The sequence below is a fragment of the Olea europaea genome, chromosome 7 (genome assembly GCF_002742605.1).
Source record: "Olea europaea var. sylvestris chromosome 7, O_europaea_v1, whole genome shotgun sequence".
Taxonomy (NCBI): Eukaryota; Viridiplantae; Streptophyta; class Magnoliopsida; order Lamiales; family Oleaceae; genus Olea; species Olea europaea.
The window spans coordinates 4,308,478-4,326,217 of record NC_036243.1 but is presented as its reverse complement, the minus strand read 5'-3'; the positions used below and the strand labels follow the sequence as shown (position 1 = coordinate 4,326,217).

At 31.4% G+C, this 17,740-nt stretch overlaps 1 pseudogene; it reads left to right on the top strand.

The window, feature by feature from the left end:
• Positions 1–446: 446 nt before the first annotated feature.
• LOC111396727 lies at positions 447–11,122 on the top strand (annotated as a pseudogene).
• The last annotated feature ends 6,618 nt before the right edge of the window (positions 11,123–17,740 follow it).

The window sequence follows — 17,740 nt, the reverse complement described above, 5'->3', positions numbered from 1 at the left end:
GCAGATTAAAACCGAATCAAACCGTAAATAATGGTTTGGTTTGAAAAATAAAATGATTTAGTTTGGTTTGAAGAAATTCCACATTACATGAAATAATTTGGGTTAAAAATATAACAAACCATCCAAACCAAATCGTGTTGACCCCTAGTACTGTGTGTACGAATTGTGTTAATAAAGTTCTTTAATTTTCAATTATGCTACAAGTACAAAAAATTTTAATAAACAACATATGGCGTGAAATTATTGGAAGATGGAAAAAACACAACAAAAGGTAAATCAGGTTCCGCCACGTCAGCATCTGTACGAGTTCGGTAAGATATTCTCGGTACTTAACGCTTTTTCCTTTAATTTTTCATTGTCAAATGTCATGTGATATGGTGGACTCTCTTGCAGTTTCAATTGATTTAGCGGTATCCAAAGCAACGGCTTTGGGAGGTTCTTCATCAATGATGAATCAGATGTTCACGATGGACCCTAGCTCGCAAATTGGGAGTTGCATGCTGCTGGGTATGATGCGAATCTGAACCTAGATCCATAATATCAAGATCCGTCCCTGATGGGGAGGGAAATTAGTGCGAGCTGCGGGGACCTCTGCGAAGATTCGGACTAAGCCCAATAGGTTGACGAGATAATGGAGATAATTTATTTGTGGAAAATGTAGTTATAATTTCTTTTATTTTGTGGAGAAAATGTAGAGATAGGAATAGTTGAATAATTTGGTGATGGAAGAAAAGCATGGTGGACCCAAGGGGAGTCACATGGCCTCCAATTTTATTTTTATTTTTTTGTGAATAAGTCTTATTTAGTATCGATTGAAACCTAAATTAAAATCAACAATTAATTTTAATAATATATTTCATGGAATCCTTAACTTTATAATTTTTATCAAAATATTCTAAAAATATGATTTTAACCTCCATCAAATAGGGGCAAAATTACAATAAATTTGAATTTTTTTCTCTTATTCTATCTTACACTCTCCCTTGCACCTTTTATCAAAACTTTAACCCTTCTATTTTTTTAAAATTTGTCTATAATTTTCTACAAATTATTACATCTACTACAAATTTTCACTTTCCAATCAAATTTTCAATTAATTAGAACCTAAATTGGCATTTTCTCTTATCTTATTCTTGTACATAGAATGTATCTGAACTGATTATATCCAATTTGACTTATATTTAACAAATTGTATTTATTTGATTGAATATTGGTTATATATTTTTCCTTTCGATCACTTGAATTAATTGTTTATATTAAATACACTATAAAATTTTTAAGCATAAATATGTAGTTTCTTGTAATGAGCAAAATATTAATAAGATGATTGTTTGAAATCAAATGGATGAAAATGATGAGCAAAATATTAATGAAGAAATATTTTTTAAATGTAAATTTGCATTTTCTTGTGTTGAGTATAAATCATTCAAAAATCAAGGAAAAAATATTTGATTTGTACAGAGTTTGATTGTGCACCCCTAACTAAAAATTCCTGCGTCTGCACCTGAAGAAAAGTAATGGAATCGGTAAAGGTGCAAAAACACTTACTGATACTATCAGGTTGAACGGGTAGTGAAAGGTGAATTTTATGAAGAACGTAGATGAATCCTGTTATTAGTGAAGGGAGAAAATAAGGGAAATTATGAATGTGCTAGAGCAGAGACATTGGTTACAACTAAGGTAATATAATATGGAGAGTGAAGCATAAACAGGCAGTTTTGAAAAGGGTCTGAGGTTTATATAATTATAGCTTGTAGATCTTTAGGAGACTCAAATCTTACACTTTTAGTGACCTTCCTCCTTCCTTATGCCTTAACTTACTCATATGCACACCTAAGAGTATAAACCTCAAGGTGGCAGAAGCATGCATTCCTCATTCTTGCCCTCTGGACTTTCCCTTTACCAATCTAAAGCTTTTTGGGTCGATATTTATGTAGCCTAGAATGTGTATTGTTTGTGGTTCTTCAAAGACAGTCATATTCCAAAAACTAAATTTGAAAAGAATTAGATATTTGAGAATAGAACAATTGATGAAGTCTTGTGCCTAGCTCTCTCTCATTTTTTTTTTTTTTTGATATCCAGATATCCACCTTACAGTGATTAAATTCTGGAGTTTACACCTTGGCCCCTCAAGCTGCAGACAGATTAAACCATAAGTTGTGCCCCAAACTGATTAGTACTCAAGAGCCCCCCAACTGATCTGCCAAAGTACCAAGCAAGTCGTTTCCTATCTTTGCACCTTGCCTTCCAGTAGAGCTCCTGCCTTTCAGAAGAATATCTGCCTTCCAAGAGCCTTCCAGGAATCGAACTCACGACCTTTGATCTGCTAACCTTGAAGCGCCCTCATCTTTGCCAGTTGGGATGTGCCCTGGGGGGCCTTGTGCCTAGCTCTCTTATTCTGACAGCAGAGTGCGATCTCCCATTGTAAAGTGGCAATGTATTGGCAGTACACAACCAAGGATGGGGGACTTGCAACTCAATCTCTCCTTTTAATTTTTAGTTTTCTATTTTTCATCGATTTTCTGAAGTTTTTGTATCCTTTTAAAGATAAGTAAACAAAATTTTTAAACAGTTGATAAATTTTGTCATTTTCTTTTAGACTTTTAATTCTAGCTGTAAAGCAGTAATTTTTTTTAAGTGATTACTATTTTGTCAATTTATTAATTTCCATTTCCCTATTTTATTTACGCAAATTAGATTGTTTTGAAATGAAGTACTTGATTTTGGGTTTTCAAGATGTTTAATGTTTTGCCGTGGTTACAATTTGCATATTTAAATTTTCTATTGACATATCAGCCTAAGTGTGCAGCAGCATTTGTGCAATTTTTGGTGCACTATGTGCATAAACATGTGAATAGTGTGAATGAAAAAAGGGGCATTTCATGAGTCAAAATGCATTCATTTTTTTATTTATGAAGAAAAAAATAGATAAAAGGTACAAAGGAAATTGTAGAGGTACAACTTTTGAAAACTAGTGAGTGGTAAAATTTTGCATTATGATTCAAGGCTTGTGAATAGCAAAGAAATGCTGTAGGAAATGTTTGTCCGGGCTTTTGTAATGATTTTTTGCAATGAAGAATAATAACAAGGTCTCTTATAGGTTGTGCTAACCATTAGAGTGTATTACAAATTCAGAAGTAGCATGGATTGCGCATGAATACTATTACATACATGATGTATGTAAACTGCTTTAAGAAACAAAGATATGGCTGAATCCTCAATAATCACTGTGGGGAATAATTTTCATTATATATACAATGTGTACAGCCGTGTGAACCTATAAAACATGAATGAATAAAGATGAAATGACAGTATTGATAACAATAGGATTAGTTATAGTCAAGGATAGAATTAATCTGTTGGTAATTCTTCCTTATAACCCCGCCGTCAAGATGAGCGTGTGAGAATGGATAACGCGAAGCTTGTTCCGAAAAAGTAGAAATTGTGCTTTGGAGACACCTTTGGTGAGAGAATCCGCCAGTTAAAGGTCGGAGGGAATGAAACCAAGATCCAATTTGCCATTTGCAACTAATTCTCGAACAAAATGATAAACAATATCAATATGTTTGGAACGAGGCCGAGTAACCGGACTGAGAGCCATAAAAATGGCACTTTGATTGTCACAGAGAATCTTTGGTTTTGAAGGCAATTGGACCCAAAGATCTCGAAGTAGCTGAACAATCCAAGAAACTTCGACAGCAGCTATGACTAGGGTTCAATATTTTGCCTCGGCACTAGAACGGGACACAGTGACTTGTTTCTTGGAACACCATGAGATTATGTTGGATCCAAAAAATATGACATAACTGGTTGTCTGGGCACCTACCCAATTCGCATCTAAATAACCAAGCAACGCGGGAGAGGGGCTGCGTTCTAATTGAAGTCCATAGTGAATCGTGCCCTTAATGTAAAATATGTTTGAGAGCTCGAAAATGATCTTTAGTTAGAGCATGCATGAATTGGCAAATAAAATTCATAGAAAATGATAGATCGGGTAAGTTATAGTCAAATATTGAAGAGCACGGCAAGTGAGTGAAAAGGGGTTAGATTTGAGAATAGCTTCCCTTCAGTAGACAAATGTTGACCAACCACAAATGGAGTGGAGATAGGCTTAGCATCAGCCATGTCTACCCGCTGTAGAAGAACAAGTGCATATTTTGTTTGACCGAGAAACATACCCTGATCATTGGATAGAACTTCAACTCCAAGAAAATAGTGAAGGGTGCCTAAATCTTTCATGGAGAATTCTTGAGAAAATCGTGTAATGAGGGACTGTACCAAAGAGGGATTATTGCCAGTGATGACCATATCATCAACATATAGTAATAAATAAATTATGGCAGTCGAAGATTGATATATGAACAAAGATGAGTTCGCCTGACTCAGATGAAAACCAAGCTGTAACAAAAAGGAGCTGAAACACTGAAACCAAGCACGTGGGGCTTGTTTCAGACCATACAAAGCTCGCTTCAAACGACAAACATGCCAAGGAAGTTGTGAATCAATATAGCTAGGGTTTGTTCTATGTAGACCTCTTCAGAGAGATGTCCATGAAGAAAGACATTTTTCACATCTAATTGGTGAAGACACCATCTAGAAAAAGTTGCAAGGATGAGAATAATTCGAACCGTAGCAGGATGTACTATGGGACTAAAGGTGTCTTCAAAATCAAGTCCATGTACCTGAGAAAATCCTTGAGCAACAAGGCGAGCCTTATGTCGTTCAATGGGCCCATCAGCATGAAGTTTGGTTTTAAAAATCCATTTACACCCAACAACTTTGTGATTAGCAGGATGAGGAACAATATCCCAAGTGTCATTTATCTTTAAAGCTTGTATTTCATCATCCATTGCCTAGAGCCATTCAGGATATTTTATAGCAGACTTGAAACCTTGAGGCTCATGAACGATAAGGAGAGCCTGAAAAAATCGAGAGGAAGGCCCAAGTGTTTGAGCATGTATGCCTTAGATTTGAAAATACCTACTTTTCCTCTTGTAAGCATCGAGTGTCCAGTTGGAATAGGTACCGGTATTGAGAGAGAAAGAATGGACGGAAGAGGAGGGCAATCAATGGGCACCGGATCAGGTGCAGAAATGTCTATCTCCGTCTGATGAGATGGAGAAGGCTTAGATAAGGTCCGAAGTAGAAGGAGACGATAACAAATCTGAAAAACAGCTAGACAAAGGAGAGCCACAATCTGGACTATCACAAAATTGAGTACAAGAATCTGAGTTAGGAGTGCATTATCTATTAGCACCAACATAAGGAAAACAGGTTTCATGAAATCACACATGACGAGAAATATAAACTCGATGTGTCTTTCGATCTAAACAATGAAAACCTTTGTGAAGGGTGCTATAACCTAGGAAGACAAATGGAGTATATTTAGGGGATAATTTATGTGGGGGCATAATCACGAAAATAAGGAAAGCAAAGATAACCAACTGTACGGAGCATAGAGTAAACAGGTTGCTTACCAAAGAGAAGCTCATAAGGAGTCTTGCCACCAAGATTTGGCGATGGTAGTCAGTTGAGAAACATGGCAGTAGAGAACGCCTCAATCGAAAGACACAGGCACATGCGCATGAAACATAAGGGCGAGACCAGTTTCAGTCACATGTCAGTGTTTCCGTTTAGCAATACTGTTCTGATTAGGAGTATAAGGGCACGAAAGACGAAGAAGAATACCACTAGAAGCGAGATGTGTATGGAATCGATTGTTGGTAAATTCAGTACCTCCATCACATTGAAAAGACTTTATCTTAACAGAAAATTGGGTTTCAATGTAGCACTGAAAATTGATTAATGTTTGGAAAAAATCAGATTTGTACTTTAAAAGAAAAATCCAACCAAATCGAGTGCAATCATCAATAAACACAACATAATATCTATATCCAGTAGTTGAAGGGATAGGCGAGGGACCCCATAAATCACAATGCAAGCGTTCAAAAGGTAAATCACAACAATTGTCATTAAGAGAAAATGGTAAACGATGACTTTTGCCAAGGTTGCAGCCAATATATAATTTGGAATCAATGTCTTCCAATTTATTACTACAAGAAATAGATCCTAATCTGGAAAGAGAAGAAACAATACGAAAGTTAGGGTGACCAAGACGAGCATGCCATAGCTGAGTTGAAGCACGTGGTTTATTAGAAGAAACGACCGAGAAGAAAGTACGGTAAACTCGACCTAACACATACAGGCCATGTTCACATCTTTCGACTCCCAATGTTGCCTTGGTGACTCGATCCTGTATGATAAAACCAGAAGAAGAAATGTTAACACAACAGTTATTGTTACAACCCACATTTTATCTAGTCAAAGTCAATAGTGGAATTTTCAAAATCAAGTCAAATGAGGACTTGTATGAAATAAATCATTTTTATTGGGACTTAATTGACCAAATTATTTTATTTGGGTTTATTTTGCAATTGACAAAATATGAAGGTTAAATTGGATATATTTCAAAGTTTGGAATTTACTTATATATTTTTGGAAGTTTAGGATTAAATGTGATATAAAAATGGAGTTGGAGGACTTTCCTTGCAATTTTTGAGTAAGTGGAATTTATATTCAACATTTGACCAATTTTTCACTCAAAATCACACACACACACACACACACAATGAGAAACGGGCAACAAGCTGAACCGAAAAAGTGAGAAAACAATTAGGGGGGAAAAGGGAAGAAAAAAGGGAAAGAAGGAAGGAAAGAAGAAATGGGAAGAATAAGAAAAGAGGTAAGGCTAATTTTTTCAAGCTTGGGTTGAATTTTTCCATTTGTTTCAAGTGATAAAGTATGAATTATGTTAAAATTCTAGGGTTTTATTTTGGCTCGAAATTTTCAAATTTTTTTGAGATGAATGCTACTTGGAGCTCAAGTTATTGATTCTTGAATTTTTATCTACATTAAGGTAAGGAGATGTCAATTTTTTTGGGGGAAACCCTAGAATTCGATTTTGGGATTTTTGATTAATTAATTGTGGAAATGATTATATAAATGGAATATTTCACTTGGGAGTTGATTTTATGGAACAAATGTATATTAAATGGGTGGAATTGTGGTTACTAGTTTCACTAGATTGGAGACTAAAATTAGTTTTAAACTTGGGAAGAAGGTTTTATTGATGAATTAATTATTAGAAAATGGATTAGAAAGTGGGATTAGCTCCAATTGATCAAAAGAATATTTGGGAAATTCATTCGAGCATCGACCAATTTTAGTTAAGTATTATACAAGTAGTTCTTAAAGTTTCTTAATTTAATAGTGGTTGATTAGTCATCTTGTTATATATTATCGACTATCTTAGGTTCAGCTTGTATTATGTGAGTGAATAAGCTTATTTTTCAAAAATTAGTATTATTTGATTCATATTAACTCAGAAAATTTATTAATTCATACAGTTGATTTGACAATACGATTTTCAAAATAAAGTTGATTTATAATCAATTGTTTTTAAAAGTTAAATTCAATTTAGTAAATCATTTTGTTAGCATGTTATTTTAGTATTAAATATTTCAGTATATTCAAAGTTATTTTAAAACCACCAGAAAGTACCCCAAGTGATTTTACCCTCGTCTGCACTGGTGTGAATGTGTTTCCACAGTGTATGACTTCATGTGGTTATTTTACCCAATCTGCGCTGGTGTGAATTTGTTTCCACAACGTATGATCAGTATAGTGATTTTACCCGCTCTGCACTATTGTGAATGTGTTTCCATAGTGTATGACCATTTTATAGCTCTGCGCGCGTACGACCAGAATTACAGAATTTCAGAATTGAATAACCTTGCTATGTATATCGAGATTAATCGGTTCACGAGTATGGTTATTTCGGGTACATTTTTGATGTGATGTTTCAGTATTACATAACTTATCAAATTTTAAAAATGTAGTATACAGAATAAAGATGTTTATGATTCTAGTATATTTTAGTTTTGATAGTATCATCAGATTTTAAACTACAGAGTTCAGTTTATTCAATTTAAAGAATATATATTTTAGTTTATATGTCTGTGAAAAGAAATTTTATGCTATATGTCGGTTTTCAGAAAGATTTTTTGAATGGAAATTTCTATTTTTACTAATAACCACTCACTGAGTTATAGGCTCACATTTTTATCATTATTTCTCTTATCCAATAGTAGCTGAGTTGAGCACTATTGGGCTAGTTGATCTATCAAGTTGAGCCATAGATTGTCAAGCATTGTATGAATTATCTTTTCAGTTTAATAGTTCATATTTTGGGATAGACACCTCCTTTGGTCATAAATTAGTTCCATGTGTTAGGCTTGCTATGTTTTGTATATATATTATGCATTTTGGATACTGTGGCTTAGAAATTTTGCAAAAGTCGAATTGCCAGTGTTGTATTTGAATAATTGATATTTTGAGGGGTCGGTGTACCCTATTTCAAACTCTATGTACAGGTTTGAGATATTTGATTTTATTTTCAGGTGGTTTTAGTCAATTTTTCAGAGGGAACTCTAAATTTTTTTTATAAAATTACAACAGTCAAAGCATGTCAAGTTTGCCTTGGTGGTAGGTCCGGCTCTTCGTTGGTATCTACTATCGGCGCACGACACGTGTCGGATCCATTAGGGTGATCGGGACGGGTCATGTCAATTATTATCTTTGGTGAGTTGACTGATAGAAAGAAGATTTTTCTTAGTTCCGGGAACGACCAAGACATTGGGCAAAATAAGAGGACAATTGGGGAGAAGAGATTTAACAAAACCAGTATCCGTGATTGATAATGACTGACCATTTCCAACCATAACCCAATCATTACTAGAGTAGGCAACAGGCATATCCACACCGTCGACATCACTTGTCATATGAGAAGTAGCGTCGGAACCAGGAAACTATTCAGAGTCAGTGGAGTCCTGAATTGAACAAGCAGTGAAGGCTTTAGCAAGACTGACCGATTGCTTCTTTTTCAGATTCAAAAATGTCCAGCAACGTTTGGCCAAATGCCCTTCCATGTCGCATATTTGACAAACAACTGGAGATGAGGAGGACTTAGAAGCAGTAGAAGAGGAAGGTTTAGGCTTGGTCTTCCTGTGTGCCTTTGATTTGGAAGAGTTCTGCACATAAAAGGCAAAGTTCAAGGATTGGGGAGAAACCGACCTTTCAAATATCTCATGACTCAAGGCTTTTTGAACTAAATCTGCAAAGAAAGGTAACGGAAGCTGTGAGAGCATAGTGGTAGAAAAGATCTTGAAGTCGGGACCCAACGCTCTTAAAAACCAATGAACTTTATCCATGACGTCAAGAGTACGACCAATGGCAGCCAGCTGGTCACAAAGACCCTTGAACTTTTGAGAAAATTTAGCAACAGTTTGAGATTCATGCTGCATAAGCTGGAGCTCATCCTTGAGTTGAAGTTCCTGAGTCTTGGATCAGTGAGAGAATGAAGCTTCAAGGACAACCCAGGCTTCATGAGAGTGATCCGTACCAAGAACTTCACTCATAGATTCCTCAGTGAGAGATGAGTAGATCAAACTCAGTAGCATCTGATCGGTGCGTTACCAGGAAGTGTATTCAGCATTGGGGCTCTTGGTGCCATCAGAAGTCGACCATGGGAGAGGGAGCAACAATGCTGCCGTCCAGATAGCCAAACAGGTCTAAACTGGTTAAGAGAGACACAAACTCATTTCTCCAGAGCAAATAATTGTTGGAGGTCAATTTAATGGTGAGCACGTGCACCATGGTGTTAAGCGGAGTGTTGATGAGGAAGACATAGCAACCATAGGATCAAAAAAATAAAAAAAAATAAAAAAAAAATAAAAGAGCCTTCTGGAGCTCTGATACCATAAACAGGTTTAAGAAACAAAGATATGGCTATTAGGGGCAGATGACCTCTCGGGGCTTGCTCCCCGGTTATTGGTGTACTTTAATGATGAATCAATTCAGTTTAATATGCGCCTGTCACTTTATCTTTGTTCATGCCATATATAATGATAGATGAATCAATCCTTAATAATCATTGAGGGGAATAATTCTCATTATACATACAATATGTACAACCTTGTGAACCTATAAAACAGGAATGAATAAAGATGAAATAACAGTATTGACAACAATAGGATTAGTTACAGTCAAGGATAGAATTAATCTGTTGGTAATTCTTCCTTATCAGTCTGGATGCTGTATGTAATGCTTCAACGATTTTGGCTCGTTTGAGGAAGTTAAATTATGCCCATATTGTAACATACTCAAGAAAATGAAATGCGATGTAGAACAGGAGATGATGCATCTTGCGCATCAGAGATTTGACTTGTGAAGCGAAATTTACAATGCAGTAAGTGGAAAAGGTGCATTTTTTAACCTTGCTCTTTGCAAGGATGTCCTTTTGGAATTATGATGATGATGAGAATTAAAATTTTGGTTCACAGGTTGCAATATCAGTGTTTTTCTCGTTTGATTGGGCATAACAAGGTGCGGCCTATTGAGAAAAACATTCAAGTTTCATGTGCATACTACATTCCTTCTGTAATTATGCCTCTTATTATTGTGTTTCTACTGATTGGTGCTTTCATTTATTTAGTCGACGAATTTGATTTTGTTTAGGCACTGTGAGATAAAACTGCCATCGGGAGCCAAGAAACTTATAGACACGAGATGCAAGGCAACAGTAGAAATATTATCGAACCCCGGAGCATAGAAAAAAGAAGTTGAGAAAGGCAGGACAGAGCCGATGGTTGGGACGGAGATCGGCGGTGAGTGGTATGGCTGTGGAAGTATGAACCCCGTTGATCATCCACATGGTGGTGGTTGAGGAAGGAGTAAGAGTAGTGATAGTCAAGGTCGTGGCTCATGTACCCCCTGGGGGAAGCCTGCTAAGGGTGGTTACAAAACTGGCCCATTTAAGACACGCAAGTAAAGACACTATCTAATGAGGAGGGATTGCTTTTACAAACTTCTTTTAGTTTGTGGTGTTAACTAGAACGTACTTCACTTCTGAGTGAATGTACTGGAACAAAATAATGTACATGTGCTTTGGGGTTGAAGTTGCTAGAATTTTGCAGACATTTTCAGTTAAAGAAGATCCCGTGTACTATTTTTTCTTATTATACATTTTGAGGTTTCTTAGTTTAGTTGTTTCTTTTGAACGTGATGCCGGTCTTTTCTTATGTCATAACATAATCTGAATCCAGGTGCTCATTAATGATGGCTGTATCGATCATTCTTGGATTTGGAAGAACGTTGACATTTCTTTCTACTTTGTATCATGTATGCTATAACATTCGCTTGTTTTCTGCCTTGGTTTAATGTTGTCAACAATGATCCATACGTTATTATGTAACCATACAATATTTGGTTAGATTTTTCTCAATAGGTGATTGAATTTGATGTTCTTTTGTCTTTAATATGCATTTTTGATCATTTTTATGCTGGGGAAAAGTGCATAACCTGGTACAAGAATACATGCATCTATATCAAAAGCCGAATAACTTCTAGATCCGAATTAATATCGAATGACGAATGTATTAGTTAAGTATGTGTGCAAAAAATTGTAATTATATGAATTTCTAGATCTTGAACTTTGGAGGCATTTTAATTTTAATTTTTATATTTTCTGTTATAGGCCAAGGAGGATGCAGTTAGTGCCAGACATGCAGTAATTTTAAACCTGAGAATTCAAGAATCTCTATTGAAGTAAGCTCCTATCTAACTTCTTTATATACCTGCACTACAATCAGTTATATATTCTCTTCCCCTGTTTATAGACAAGTATGATAGGCAGGGAATCAGTTTACCAGGAAGGAAAAACTTTTAGTGGGTGCACGCATTTATGCATCTATATGTAATTGTGCTTATTAATTTCTTCTGAAATTGAGACATTATGGCTTAAGTGAAGTAGAGAGGATAAGATTTTGGATCCCTAGCCGAAGGCTCCGCCAATCAGTATCTGGTACTGGTTTTAGTAGCATCATTTGATTGAACTTTGTCATGCAATGTTCTATTCAGATGCCATTTACTTTTGAGTTTGGGCAAGTCAAGTAGCAATTTTAAATTTGCCAATCAACAAAATGGCCTTTTATTAAGTAAAAGATAAAAATGACCTTAAATAGTTTATACAATTATAAAGATAGAATTTTGTTTTAAAAGGCAAAATTACCTTTAAGTACAAATTAAAAAACCAAACACTTTTCACTTTATATTTAATTATTTATTTTAAACAATTACTCAAATAAAAAATTAATATTTAATTTACTTTCTTATTTAAATAAATAATTAATTAATTATCTTAATCGGTTATGTATATTATTAATTTAATATTTAATTACTTTATTTAATTATTTATTTAATCACTTGTTTAAATTAAAAATTAATATTTAATTTGATTTCTCATTTAAATATTTCATTAATTAATTATCTTAATTGATTATGTATAATTAATTAATTAATTAATTAATTAATTATTTATTTTAAACACTTATTCAAATAAAAAAATTAATATTTAATTTGGTTTCTCTTTTAAATATTTCATTAATTAATTATCTTAATTGGCCCTTATTTAATTATTTATTTTAAACACCTACTCAAATAAAAAAATTAATATTTAATTTGGTTTCTCATTTATATATTTCTCTATTAATTACCTTAATTGGTTATGTATATGGTTTATTTAATATTTAATTACTTTATTTAAATAATCACTTATTTAAATAAAAAATTAATATTTATTTTAATTTCTTATTTAAATATTTATTTAATTAATTGTCTTAATTAGTTATGCATGTTATTTATTTATTTTTAATTACTTTGTTTAATTATTTATTTAATCACTTAATTAAATAAAAAATTAATATTAAATTTAATTTCTTATTTAGATATTCCATTAATTAATTATCTTAATTGGTTATGTATTTTATGCATTTAAAATTTAATTACTTTATTTAATTATTTATTTAATCACTTATTTAAATAAAAGAATTAATATTTATTTTAATTTCTTATTTAAATATTTCATTAATTAATTATCTTAGTTAATTATGTATATTCTTTATTTAATATTTAATTACTTTGTTTATTTATTTACTTAATCAATCAATTAAGTAAAAATTAATATTTAATTTAATTTCTTATTTAGATATTTCATCTATAAATTGTCTGAATTGGTTGTGTATATTATATATTTAATATTCCATTACCTTATTTAATTATTATTTTAATCATTTATTTGAATAAAAAATTAATTCTTAAATATTAATTAATTATTTAAATATTTCAATAATTAATTAACTTAATTGGTTATGTATATTATTATCATTAATGTTCAATTAATTTATTTTAATTGATTATTTAAATAAAAACATTATACCTTAATGTACAAGTGGCGTAATATTATTGGAGAGTTGAAAAACAGTTTTTTCGATCCTTCACTCATGAAATTTCACATGTACATTATGGACATCCTTATGAATTAGTACATGTAGAATTTTCAATATTTAATTTGATTTCTCGTTTAAATATTTCTTTATTAATTATCTTAATTGGTTATGTATTTCAAAACTTATTCAAATAAAAAATTAATATTTAATTTAATTTCTTCTTTAAATATTTCATTAATTAATTATCTTAATTGGTTATTTATATTGTTTATTTAATATTTCATTACTTTATTTAATTATTTATTTAATCACTTATTCGAATACAAAATTAATACTTAATTTAATTTATTCTTTAAATATCTCATTAATTAATTATCTTAATTGGTTACGTATATTATTTATTTAATATTTAATTAGAACATAAATCACACGATGCATGAGAATATCTAACAGAGATGTCGAAAAACATTAGACACGTCACATTTTCAAGACATCGAACATTATTTAAAAATGTCGAAACTATATTTCCTCTATCAAATGAAGTCAAGTAGGAAGTTCTTGATTATAGTATATTACTCTCTACCCAACGGATGTTTAATATTTATTTAAATCATATGTACTCTCTATTTATAGTTTGTTATTGATTTTCTCAATTTTCTCTATTTACAGTATGTTATTGATTACATGAAAATTGACCCGACGAATATGTAATATCTACTTAAATTGTATGTACTCTCTATTTATAATATGTCACCGAATTCCTCAATTTTCTTTATTTATAGTGTGCTATATATGTAATTAAGAGTAATCAGTTATTTATTATATAATTACATAAAACTAAAGGATTATAAACGTTTTAAAAAAATGCTTACATTTTAAATTATTACAACTACGGATCATAATGTACATAAAGGAAGGCTTACATTTTAATGTGTGTTTGGTTTATCAGCTCTACGCCACACCACGTCTGATGCTAAATTCAATATACTTTAATTTGATTCGAATCCGATCCAAATCCGACGAAATTAATGGGAGATGAATTTAGGGTCTTAATCCGATAATCCGATCGAGATTCGATTCCAATAATTCGTTAACTAAATGAATCAAATATGGATATAGGTCGATCCGATTCGTTATCACTAAAACATTCCAAAAGGAGTCTATTTTAGAAACGAGTTAACGGAGAATCACTTAGATAAAAAAAAAAAAAAAAAAAAAAAAAAAAAGGATTTGGGCCTTCTAATATAATAAGTGAGACCATCAAGATAGTTCAAATATTTTTTAAAATAAATAAATAATTAAAATCTTGTTGAGGCTATGATTTTCAATGAAAAATAAATAAAATCTTTATTTTTCTAATTTTTTCAATTTCGGATCGGATTATCGGATCGGATATCCGATAACATAGTTAATCGAATATGAATTTAACATTCAAATACCCGTCGAATTATTGGATTGAATCGAATAGGATAATTATTCTTAACGGATCGAATCAGATTGAGCAGATCCGGTCCATATATCTGATCCATTTATAGTCCTAACTTCAATGCGAAGATTCCACAATCGCCCCGGGTCGAATTCATGGAAGAGGTTGGGCATCGATTGTGTACGGAGAAACATTGTGTTGTGACAGCAATCTAGTCCTCTTGCTAACCATTTGCTTTAGCACGTCAATAATATATTTCTTACAGGATGTCACTTCCATTGTCTTCTCTGGCATAATTGTCACATTATCCAAACTCACGATATTATCCGTCAAGTTGTGGGTCATTTCCGGCATAGTTGTGTATATTATTTATTTAATATTTAGTTACTTTGTTTAATTATTTATTTAATCACTTAATTAAATAAAAAATTAATATTTAATTTAATTTCTTATTTAAATATTTTATTTATAAATTATCTTAATTGGTTGTGTATATTATGTATGTAATATTTCATTACTTCATTTAAATAAATTTTACAATATATACAACTATTTCATAAATAAAAAATATATATAATTATTTCATTAATATAGTTATTACAGTTATTTCGTCTCCTCCACCAACACCTCTCTCATCCCTACTGACATCCATAACGATTCTAATGAAACATTTGAGTACATTCTCACCCCTTCACCGCTACCCTTCCAGTCACCATTTCCGCCATCCTCTCTGTCACTGTCTGGGACCCCCATTGCTTGCCGATTGTATCTCCTCGAATATGACTCTGACCCTCCCCCTCGATCAACGATGTCAGCTTAGTGAGCACTTTAAGTGGACATATTAACATTTTACTGAGTTAATGCCCATACATCGAGTTTTCGAAATGACGTAAACATAAAATCACAAATGAATATACGTATATCAGGATCGTCGAGTAGGGCTGATAACTGTCAGCTCTGTCCCCATGGATAGTTGTTGAATGTATCAATGTCATCAACAACCCCCAAATGTAATACATCGATTGACGTTTTCTTATGATGACACCCCAGTATGCTCTCTACAGTATAAACATCATTCCCAACTTCGACTTGTCAAACATATCGTCGCATTCCCTAAACATGCCTCCTAACTGTGTCATTGTTACTTACTTAATTAAATTGTTTATCTAATATTTAATTGTTAATTATTTATTTAAATTGTTCATTAAAATTATTTATTTTAATTGTTTAGTTGTTTATTTAATATTTATTTTAATTGTTAATTGAATGTTTAATTGTTAATTATTTATTTCAATTGTTTATTTAATATTTAATTACTTATTTTTATTATTTATATTTATGGTTCATTTAAATTGTTTCTTTATTATTTAAATGTTAATTATTTATGTCAATTATTTATTGAAATTGTTTAATTACTTTTTTAAATTCCTTATTTTTTATTGTTTATATTTATTGTTCATTTAAATTATTTATTTAATATTTAAATGCTAATTATTTATTTCAATTGTGTATTTAATATTTAATTACTTATTTAAATTACTTATTTTTTTATAACTTATATTTATTTGTTATTTATGTTAAGTAATTCTTTTTATTGCTTAATTAGTATTTAATTTACTTCTTTATTGAATTTATTTCAATTAGTTATTTATTATTTACTTAAATAAAAAAATACATAAATAATTAACATAATTCATGAAATATTTAAATAAACAAATAAAGTATAAAATAAATAATTATATATTAAAAAATAATATACATAAATGATTAAAGTATACTTAAAAATTTAAATAAACAATTAAATTAAATATTGATTTATTAAATTATTTATTTAATATTTAATTTAATTTTTATTTAAATATTTCATTAATTATTTTAATTGGTTATGTATATTGTTTGTTTAATATTTAATTACTCTATTTAATTGTTTATTTCATATTTATTTATATTAATTTCTTATCTATTTTAATTGTTTATTGAATATTCAATTGTTTATTATATTTATTTCATTACTTAAATTATTTATATTTTAAATAAAATGAAATAAAAACAATTAATTATTTTTACTTAAATAAACAATTTACATAATTTATGAACAATTAATTTCAAGTCGTCAGGATCCAAATGGCCCAATCGTCTCGGTCGTCTGAATCCAGATGGTGACGTCGTTGCCGCCTGAATCGTCTGAAAGCTCCATTTTTTACGAGCTCTATCTCATTTTTTTTCACTTTTGTTAACAATTCAAACTCAAATTCGACTTTTCCTTCTGTTTTAACTATAAAAATTTGTATTAAACTCATAATTTAACATATTCAAATATTGAACATTCAAATTTTTATGTATTAAACTCGAACATTCAAATTCCCACATATGTTAGACATCAATAGTGAGTAAATTACAAAGAAACAAATCTAATCTTTGAAAAATGGCGATCTCCGACAAATGGTCAAAATGGGTCCGGTCTGAGCGGTCCGTAGGTGGCATTGGTAATTCTCTTTTCTTAGTTTTCTCTTTCTTTCTCCTCTTCTCTTTATTTGAGGGTATTTTCAAACTCTGGGTATTGTTTACATTTTCAGTTTTTTTTTGGTTTGTTTGTTTGTTTTTTTTTTAATGATATTTTTTGGGTCAAATGTCATTTTGGAAAAATGGCAAAGTCAGGCAGCTATCTGCCACCATTTCCTCCCATTTATTGCCCATCAAAACAGAAAATCGTATACTTGTAGATGCAAGATCCTTAGATGTCAAAACTAGAGAATTGGTTAGATGATGATGATGATGATTATTATTATTATTAATATTAATTTTTTTTTTTGGCCCTCCTTTGATCTTGTTATGTAAATAGATTTGTGTATTTAATAGATATTAGGAAAAAGCAAAGATGATAATTTTAGCTGTTCAAAGAAGGGCTTGTATGCTAGCCTTGACTGGTGGCACTATGAATGGACTCTGCTTGCATGTATTTGTGCTAAAA